Source organism: Molossus molossus, unplaced genomic scaffold, assembly GCF_014108415.1.
Source record: "Molossus molossus isolate mMolMol1 unplaced genomic scaffold, mMolMol1.p scaffold_m16_p_27, whole genome shotgun sequence".
Lineage (NCBI taxonomy): Eukaryota > Metazoa > Chordata > Mammalia > Chiroptera > Molossidae > Molossus > Molossus molossus.
In genome coordinates, this window is record NW_023425363.1 from 1,886,251 (window position 1) to 1,895,694 (window position 9,444).

The 9,444-nt window shown below is 55.2% G+C and overlaps 1 long non-coding RNA gene across 1 annotated transcript; it reads left to right on the forward strand.

Annotated features, from left to right (window-relative positions):
* Positions 1–1,061: 1,061 nt before the first annotated feature.
* Positions 1,062–4,077, forward strand: LOC118641235. Its single transcript, XR_004961569.1, has 3 exons — positions 1,062–1,158; positions 2,208–2,299; positions 3,999–4,077. It is a non-coding gene; the product is annotated as an uncharacterized LOC118641235 (long non-coding RNA).
* Positions 4,078–9,444: the final 5,367 nt, after the last annotated feature.

Here is a 9,444-nt window from a genome sequence, read left to right on the forward strand (position 1 = left end):
GCAGGTGTTCTGTAGGATCCAGTGGCACAACATCCCTGATCACCCCAGCTGGGCCCTCGAGGTGCACCCCTCGTGTGGATTGTACACCCTTCTGTTGTAATTGAGTCTTGACTGCTGTTGGCACGTCAATGGGAGGGATTTACTCAGGCTGATCAGCTGCAAGGACTGGCTGTGCCCACTGACCACTGGCCTCTGACTACCTTGGAGGATCAGCTGTGCAGGGGCCCACCACACAGAGCAAGACTTACTTCATCCAGGCTCTGGTACCACTGAGTCTGCTCACTGAGTGTGTCACTTGTGGAGGTGGTTGGGTGGTGGTGCTTTGGTGTGGTGTGAAGCTGTCCACTGGGTGTGCTGGCTCTGGGGCAAGGTCAGCCACTGCCTGTGTTCTCTATCTGGGGCCACTGGCATAAGCTACAGAGTGATCTGCTGATGGCTGCTTCTTGTGCTGGGCTTGGAGGTGCCCAGGAAAAGCCGAGTTGTGAACCAAGGCTGGTTGCTTCCAGCACCAGGGCTGTGGCCACTTAAGAACAGGCATGGGGCTCCCAGCTTGTTTCTTTACATCACTCACGCTGTGTAGTGGAACTGACATTATACTTTTATGTATTTGTTTGTTGCCTGTCCCCTCCGTGCCTGCTTCCTGAGGTAGTGACTTTGCTCACCCTTGTCACTGCTGTAGTCCCAGTGCCCTGCCCAGTGCCTAGCACACCGCAGGAGCTCAGGAAGTAGCTGGGGAATACATTTTGCTGAAGTGGAAAATGAGGCTCAGAGAGGGAAGGCGATTTGAGGTTACATGGAGAAGAGAAGGCAGGATAAGGATTTGGACAAGACCTGTGGTCCCAAGGCTGAGACCCCGCAGACGCTTTCCCCAGGTTTCCAGCCTCCTTTGCTCTCCCGGTCTGGACCCTCAGAGCCCTGAAGGGCGGAGCCCCGGGCAGGGCTGGGTCTCAGGCGGCCGCACCCTGCTGGGCGATCTAGGAGTCTCCGGAAGAGGGCGCTGCGGACGCGCGAACCGCAGCCGGGCGGGCTGAACCCTGGAAGGAATAGGATCAGAGGGTCCGCACTGGGCCGGGGTGGGAGCCGGATGGGGAGACCCAGGCCAGAGGAGGCTACGGGAGCCCATTGGAAGACCTTTGACAGCCTAGGGAGGGAAGCAAGGTGAGCAGGCTACCCAAATGGTACTTGAGCTGGATTCTGAAAAACCAGTGAGGGGGTGCAGTTGGAGATGGGCGGGAGGGTAAGGGGTTTGCTGGAGGGACCAGGGAAAGCCCAGCAGGTCTCCAGGACTGGTTAAGTACAACTTGGGCAGGAGGCGACCCTCTGGTCAAAGCCGCACGAGTGCTCCCCACCCCCGACCCCGAGCTGAGCACCCCAGGCTTTGATGGGTCTTCAGGCCCCGGAGGAGATAAAGAGGGCAAGGCAGGGCGGCCCCCACAGCCCTGTCCAATACCCACAGCACGTCCAGCGAGCATCAGCATTTAGCCTCCCTGAGTGCTGATGACTCTGACTTGAGAGTGGGGAACAATGTTGCCTGCCTGTCAACACCCCCCCACACACACACACACACACACCCCTGCCCCAGCTCCTCCCACCCTGCTCTGAGGCCATCTGAGCAGAGGGTCTGGACAATGGGGTCCCTCCTGTGTCTCATGGAGGGGTGAAGAGGGCAGAAACACTGCTGTCACAGACGGATCAGCACCTGGAGGCCCTGCAGGTCGGAGGTCAAGGCTGGCAGGGGACGGCCTGTACCTCCGGAGGGTCTGTGGTCCCTGCAGTGTCAGAGAGGCTGAGGGGAGCTCATCCTGAGAGCAGAGACGGGGGACCGAGGGTGGCAGGGCCAGGCAGGATGGGAGACTAAGGGTCTGGCAGGGGGGCAACTACCTTGAACTCACCCTGGACTCGGGCTGCCGCTCCCCAGCCTCGGTCTCATCAGGTATGGAATGGGTTTTAGGGGAAGGTCTGAAGCCCCTTCCAGGTCCTGGGTCCAAGGTCTACAGGAAGGATTGGCACACAGGGTCCCCCTCCCACTTCCTGCTGCAACATATTCCAGGGATAATGTTGTCAGCAATAATAATAATAATGGCTCCTTTTTTTCTTTACTGTTTCTATATTCTAGAAACTTTCCTAAGTAATTAATATATTTATTAGACCAATTAATCCCCCAACAGTACCATGGGTAATGAGCAACTACTGATCTCCTTTTGCAGGTGAAGAGACCGAGACCCAAAGAAGGGGGTGATTTATCCAAAGCCAAAGAGCTGGGACTGAGGAGTCTGGCTCCAGAGTCTCTGTCCCTAAGGTCAGTTGAGTGCCCCAACCCATACCAGGAACAAAGAGACCCCAAACCTCAGCCCTGCTCTGAGCACAGAGACATATGTGGTTCCAGATGTCTCCCCCAGGTAGAGTGACCTGGAGGGCCCACGAAGGTGCCTCCTTCAGCCTGGGAACCGCTAAGCCCTGGAGCTCAGCTGGATGTGGGCAGTCAGCCTTGGGTCAGGGGATGGTGCCCAGCTGCCTGGGCACTGGTACCAGAGTGGCAGCTGTGGGTTAAAATCCCAACTGTACCATTCTCTGCTGTTTGAGTCAGGCAAGTCACCGAGCTACTCTGTGCCTTGGTTTCCCCTTCTGTAGAATGGGTTAATAACAGCACCTTCCTTACAAAATTGTGTGAGGATTAGATAAAACAGTTCAGGTAGAGCACTGCTGTCGTTCCACGGGCTCTCCTTAGGTACCCCCGTCTCTCCCAGTTCTAGAAACGCTCTCTTCACGTTCACCTGGTCTCCAAGGCTCAGCGACCTAGTGAACCAAAGCTTCGGAGTTCTCGCACTGGTCCTCTGGTGTTGGTACGAGAAGTCCCACTCTGTGAAGGAGGAAGTGGAGGCTCCACAGCCAGAATGGGAAATGAAGAAGTCATGTGGATTGATAGGAATTGATTTCCAAGTTAGTGTTAGGAATTGTAAATGGGAGAGAAAAAAGCCAAGTGCAGAGTAATGTGTAGTGTATACTCACATTTGAGTTGAAAAAGGGGTGGGAGGATAGAAAATATAGGTAGATCTGCCTATATGTGCATCTCTAAAGTTTTAAACAAGTGATTGGTTCCATTATTTACCCTCAGAGAGGGGAACTGAATGCCTGGGGTCTGTGGTTGAAAGGAAACTTTTTGCTGTACATCCATGAAATACTTAGGGTTATTTTTGTGTGCTCTCTGAGGGTGGCGGGGGGAGGGGGATAAATATATTAACTCAGGGGTTCAAATTCCATCACCAACAAGGGCCAAGCAAGAAATGTAAATATCAACTATAAGACATTAGGGAGTGGTGGAGACTGAGGCAAATGGTCATGTCCTACTTAAAGGGGCAGCCCTACTCTGTACCAGTAGATTGTTGCCCTGTGAAGTACAGGCCCAGAACTATCAGAGCTTCCAATTTCCAAAGAGAAATGGAAATGGGGTTGGATGAGGGAGGAGGTCAGGTATGGCAGGGGAGTGGGGTGGTTGGGGGAGAGGGAGGAGAAGATGTGACAGAAACCATTGGCTGGCTGACCTCCCTGCCATTCCAATCCCCCTCTACCCTGCTGCCTTCCACTTTAGAGGCTGGAAAAGAGAAATGACTCACTTCACCGGTCTCCCTTGCAGTTAGTAGTGGTCATGTAACACAGTTCTGGCCAATTAGTTCTCAGGAGTCTGGGAGTAGGGATGGTTCTGGGAAAGTATTTCCCCTCATGATAAAAGGGGCATTGCTGCCTGGCTGGTGTGGCTCAGTGGTTGAGTGTCGACCCATGCACCAAGAAGTTGTCAGTTCAATTCCCAGTCAGGGCACATGCCCAGGTTGTGGGCAGGAGGTGGCCATTCGATGTTCTCTCTCATCGATGTCTCTATCTCTCTCCCTCTCCCTTCCTCTCTCAAATCAATAATGAAAAATTATTAAAAGGGGCAAATGCTTTCAGTTAACCTTAAATGTAACCATTCCTCTTCCTTCCTGTCTTAAATGTAAGTGCAGATGCAATACCAGGAGCAGTACAACCATTTTGCGAACCACAAGAAAAAGCCAAGAGAATTGCAGCGACACTGGCCCGACCTCTTTGGCCTGGTAAAACGATGCCAGCCATAGCTGATTTCTGAGCTCATTGTGATGGGGGCAAATAAACTCCTATTTATCTAAGCCACTGTGATCTGTTTTCTATTTTTTGTAGTCAAACACATTCTTAACTTTACAGAGATGGGTTTTTGACAGAATTCAGAAGAAGAGGGAACAGGAGAGGCTGAGCAGGAGTCAGTAGAGGGTAAAGGTCAAGGAAAGAGACTTTTTTGTTTGAAGGTGGGGGAGGCCTGAGCATATTTCTACTGTAATAACCAACATGTATTGAGCACATAGTATGCGCCGAGGCACAGTAACTGACACAGATGAACTCGTTTCTCACCACAATCCTCTGAGCCAAGTGTGTCTTTATCCCCATCACACAGGGAAGCAAAGCAGCTTGTCCAAAGGTCTTACAGATGCTAGGCAGTGCAGGCAGGATTTGAACTTGACAGACTGAGTCCAGCCAATGATGGATTCTGACTCCTCGATCGATGGAGTGGGTAAATGAGTACGTGACCGAATGAGAGTTCCTGTCCCTCTTGGGGCCTCAGTCTCCCACATGGAATGGGCTGATGGTCTCACTGTGTCGTGAGAGTGAGACAGGGCCTGCCTTTCTGTGCCCCGCCCCTGTCCTCACAGGGCCAGAGGAGATAGCACTGCAGGAGGCCGGGCCGTGTTGTCCTGGCAGGATGGGTTGGCATCTGCTGGCCCGGAGGCCAGGGCTCTGCTCTGTTGCTGGGGGTCTGTCAGGCGACCACCTCCCCTTTGGGCTCCATCTCCATGTCCCTCCCCACTCCCAGGAACCCTGCTAGGAGCAGCCGCAGCCCTGACAAGGGGTGGGAGGGAGGACACACTTGGAGGGAGCAGCCTGGCCTGGCAGAGTGTCGGAAATGCAGGAGGCAATGTGATTGCACTGGCCCGCTGGGTGCCTCAGTTTCTTCTTCCCTAAAGTGGGGATCGAACAGCACCTCCGGTGGTTACGAGGGTGCATGCGGACCATCACAAAGCCCTAGCATGGTGCTGGGGACTCGCGCGGAGCCCCAGAGAGGCACATGGAGAGGAGTGTGCAGACCACGGCACGTGTAGCTCCCTCCCAGGCCCATCCCACTTCTCATCTGCCCCAGATCTGGCCCCTGGCATTTCTGGGCTGGCTTTAGGAAATGCCAGGTCCCCACCCCATGCCCCACTTGGTCCTTGTCCTCCTGTTCCAGCTCCTCCCAGTCCAGCTACTTGCCAGCACCTCCTCCACCACCACAGGCCTTTTCTCATATCTCTATCGGAGGGGAGTGCCAGCACTCTGGGGTGGTGTCTTCAAGACCCCCCCCCCACTACTGAACCTTCCAGACAGTCTGCACCACCTCTTTCCTTTTCACCGAGTCTATTCCCTTCCTGGAAAAGATCGATTGAGGGGGGAGAGCTGGGGTCTGCATCATTGGGCTGCTACACCCATGAGGCAATGCTTTTGTGAGGTGGATAAAGATTGGGGAGATTCTAGAAACCCAGAATAGGAATCAGGGAAGCAATCTGGGAAGGCTGCCTGGTTAAGGTGACGTTTAATTGTGGACTGGAAGAACAGGGCGTTAGCCAGGACAACTATTCCAAATAATTCATTTATTCAACAAATATTTATTGTGCACCTACTCTGTGCTAGTGCCTATGCTAGGCCATGGGGTCTGGGCAAGAGGCAACGGAAGTTTGTGCTCTGGTGCGTTTTGCAGTGGGGGAGTCAGGGAAGAAGGCAAAGGAGCAAATATCACCTCACCCACTGGACTCGGAGCTACTGAGGAAGAGCGTCACACCGGAGGCGGCAGGGGCCCTGGGCTAGCCTGAGGGAGGAGGCCAGTCTGGCCTTCCTTCGTGAGAGGACATTGGCATGACTACTGAAGCGAGAGGGGGTTACCTGAGCAGAGGGACTGGAAAGGAGTTCCAGATGGAAGGGGCGGCGAGTGCACGGGCTGGGAGTCAGGAGGAGACAGGAAGGCCCTGCTGCTGTGAAGTCATCAGCCCACGGGCACACGAAGGGGGCTCCCACCGCTGCACATTCTGGGAGCAGCTGCCAGCCTCCCCTGTAGCAGCAACACCAGGCGGCCCACCACCGGCGCAGGTTGGCAGGAGATGCTGCCTGGGAGAGGCAGCAGCAGAAATCGCCACGGGATGGTGAAGGCTGTGCTGACTGTAATGTGGTTTCTCCGGGGCCCCTGTGATAACAGCCTAGGCTCCGTGCCTACTTCCTGTGGCTTCTTCAGCCACAGAGAGCCGTCAGTGGGGCGTGTTCTGGTTCCCAGCGCTTGGGCTGGGGCGGGGAGCCCAGATGGGGCTCTTCTCAGTCCCTGGAGACCTCCCAACACAGACAGAAGGGCTGCAACAAGCACCCGCCTCCCCTGCACTACTGGCTCCTCCCCTTCCCCTGTCTCATTTCTCCCCACTCCCCTAAAGGTGATTCCTGGGATCACATCCAAACAACTTGCACTGTTCTCAGTGGGCTTCTGCGAGCACCACCTGAAGGCATTCCGGCAGTCAGCCTTCAGATGATTCAGCTCCTGCCCGAGTCCTGCCCCCGGCACACGGGACAGGCCCTGAGAGTTACTGACAGCCCCCATCCAAGAGAGGTACTGATGTGGAGGTCCCAGGCGAGAGTGCAGGCTCTGGGGTCAGACCCCCAATCTAACACCTACCCAGCCTGTGAGCTGAGTCACTTCACCTCCTTGTGCCTCAGTTTCCTCACTAGTGAAATGGAATTAAGACGGTGCCTTCCTAGTTAGATTGGCGCGAAGGTTAAATAAGACAACACAGGGGAGTGCTCAGGTGAGAGACTGCCGTGGTGGCTCTGGGTGTCGCTGTTATTATTGGGCACTTCCTACATGCTGTGACCCTGCCCAGAGGAGTGGACCTCCAAGGCCTGACTGATCCTGATGAGGCAGGTGCTTGCACACCTGTGCTTCACAGATGCTAGACGGAGGCTTGGCAGGGTTTAGAGGTCTCCCAGATTCTTGCAGCTGGTAAGGGCTGGTGTCAGGACTGGAATCTGACTCAGGCATCTCTGGGGGTTCCCTGCTGACAGGGCAGCTGTAACTCAAGTTTGCAGGAAGAGGAGGAGGATGGGGTAAGCAAGAACCGAGGGGAACCCTTGACCTCTGTTTTCTCAGAAATGGAAGTGTGTTTGGCAATGTCTGTACATGGTTCAGCTGTGGTTCAGCCAAGAAGTAGCCAGTGGCAGGGCCTGGGAGTCACTTAACAGCCGACTTGACAAGACTGGAGAAATGCATGGCCCCTGTGGCATCAGGTGGATTTCGATCTGGACCTTGACGCCTCAGCCTGGGCACAGCTGCATCTTGGGCTCGATCCCTGGCAGTGCAGGGGATGCCCAGGCTGGCGCAGGAGTCCTGAGTCCTCAGGTAGTGGAGGAGAGGCAAGTGGCTGGCACGACTCCCCTGGCCCATCCTGCCTAGGGGTCTGTGAGCACCTCTCTGGACCATTCATCTATCCACTGGTTCCTCAAATCTTTGCTGAGCACCCACTGGGTGCCGGGCCCTGATCTAGGTGCTAGGGATAGACAGACAGAAAGCCCTGCCCTCTCAGAGGGGAGGGAGACAAAGAGTAGAGAAATCAATCAACATAGAGTCAGGTAGTGATCGATGCTGCAAAGTTCACACAAGTTAGGAAGAGGGTGCAGAGGGATGAGGGAGAAGGGAGGACAGCATCATCTCAGGGGTCAAGATATGGACCAGAGGGATGGAGGGGCATCTGGGAAGACATTCCATGCAGAGGGAACAGCAGGGCTGTGTGGGGGAGGCTCAGTGTGGAAGGGGGGAGAGTAGGGGAAGGGCCTTCTAGTCATAGGAGGGGCTGTGGATGTGATGCTAAGTGTGATGCAAAGTCCTTGGAGACTCTGGTCTTATTTGATCCTCCCAGCAACACCCTGACAGGAAGGGACAGCGCCCCGAATTGCAGTGAGGAAGCTGAGGCTCTGAGAACCTCCCTGTCCACACCTGAGGCTTCCATCACCAGCGTGGACCTACACCTTGAACGTGGCTTCCACCCAAATCTGCGGTCTGCGTGAGGTCGGTGTGGCTGCAAGCCCACCCCGGCCCGGGCCGCCCGATGCGCCGCTCGGGGTCTGCTTCCCTTCCTTCTTCAGTTGACATGCTCCGACATCACACCACGCTCTGTGGCCAGAATCTTGCAGGGGTAGGAGACAGAGAAGTAAAGGCCAGTCCCAGCCCTCCCTCAAGAAGCTGCTGGGCCCTGGCCGGTTTGGCTCAGCGGTTAGAGCGTCAGCCTGCGGTCCAGAGAGGCCCGGGTTCGGTTCCCGATAAGGGCATGTACCTTGGTTGCAGTTTGTCCCCGGCCCCGGTTAGGGTCATGTGAGTTGCAGCCGGTCAATGCGTCTCTCTCACATTGATGTTTCTCTCTCTCTCTCCCTCTCTCTCTCCCTCCCCCTCTGTCTGAAGATAAATGCAAAAAAAAAAGAAGCTGCTGGACCACAGGTGACAGAACCTAAACTGCCTGTCACCATCCAGGGGCAGGGGCTAGGATGGTGAGCAGCCAGAGACGGCCCTGAACATGGCCGGTGGCCATCAGAACGCTCTCTAAGAGCAGAGCAGGCTGCCTACTGAATCCTGCCAGCCTGTTAGCATTCAGCCAGGCCGGCTGCTGGGAGGGGTCTGAAGGGTGGAAGGGGGCTGAGGCCACACAGGAACTCCCACAGGGGGGCTCAGTGAAGCTCCTCCCCCATGACTGGTGGGTGGTGGGGCAGTAGTACCAACAGCTGAGCCCAGAGAGGGCAGTGCCTCCCCACTCTGGAGCTAGTTCCTAACCCATGCAAGGAGAGACCTGGAGGAAGCCATGGGACCAGGGACAGGAAGGGTCCAGGGAGGGCCTTGAGCTGGTTGGGCTGGTTTCTGTTGGCTCACTGGTAGCTCCTGCCTTTGTTTGAGTGTGTGGGAGGCTGGAATCCAGCCGCCAGGTAGGAGCAGTGGAGGTGCGATTCTGTCCTGTCTTCCCTCTGTGCCGCTCAGATCAGCGCATTTACAAAATCTAGGACAACATTGGTTTCATGTCTTCAACTTGTGTTTTCTTTGGGTAAAAGAAGGGAAGAAGTAAGAGAGGAAGGGAGGGAAGGAGGGGAGTGGGGAAATAAGGAAGGGGAGACAGAGACAGAAAAAAGGAAGACTTGGGGAAACATTGTTTTTGCCTTTTTCTAGACTAAGTGTCCTCAACCTTTACATTTTCTCACCCCTCAGAGTCTCTGGCCTTCTGCCTTCTTTTGGGACGCCCCCACATCTTGGCCTTTTATTGCTGAGTCTGTGTCAGCCTCCCTGATAGCTTGGCCCCCCTGGGTCAGTCCTATTTCAACTCCAGTCCC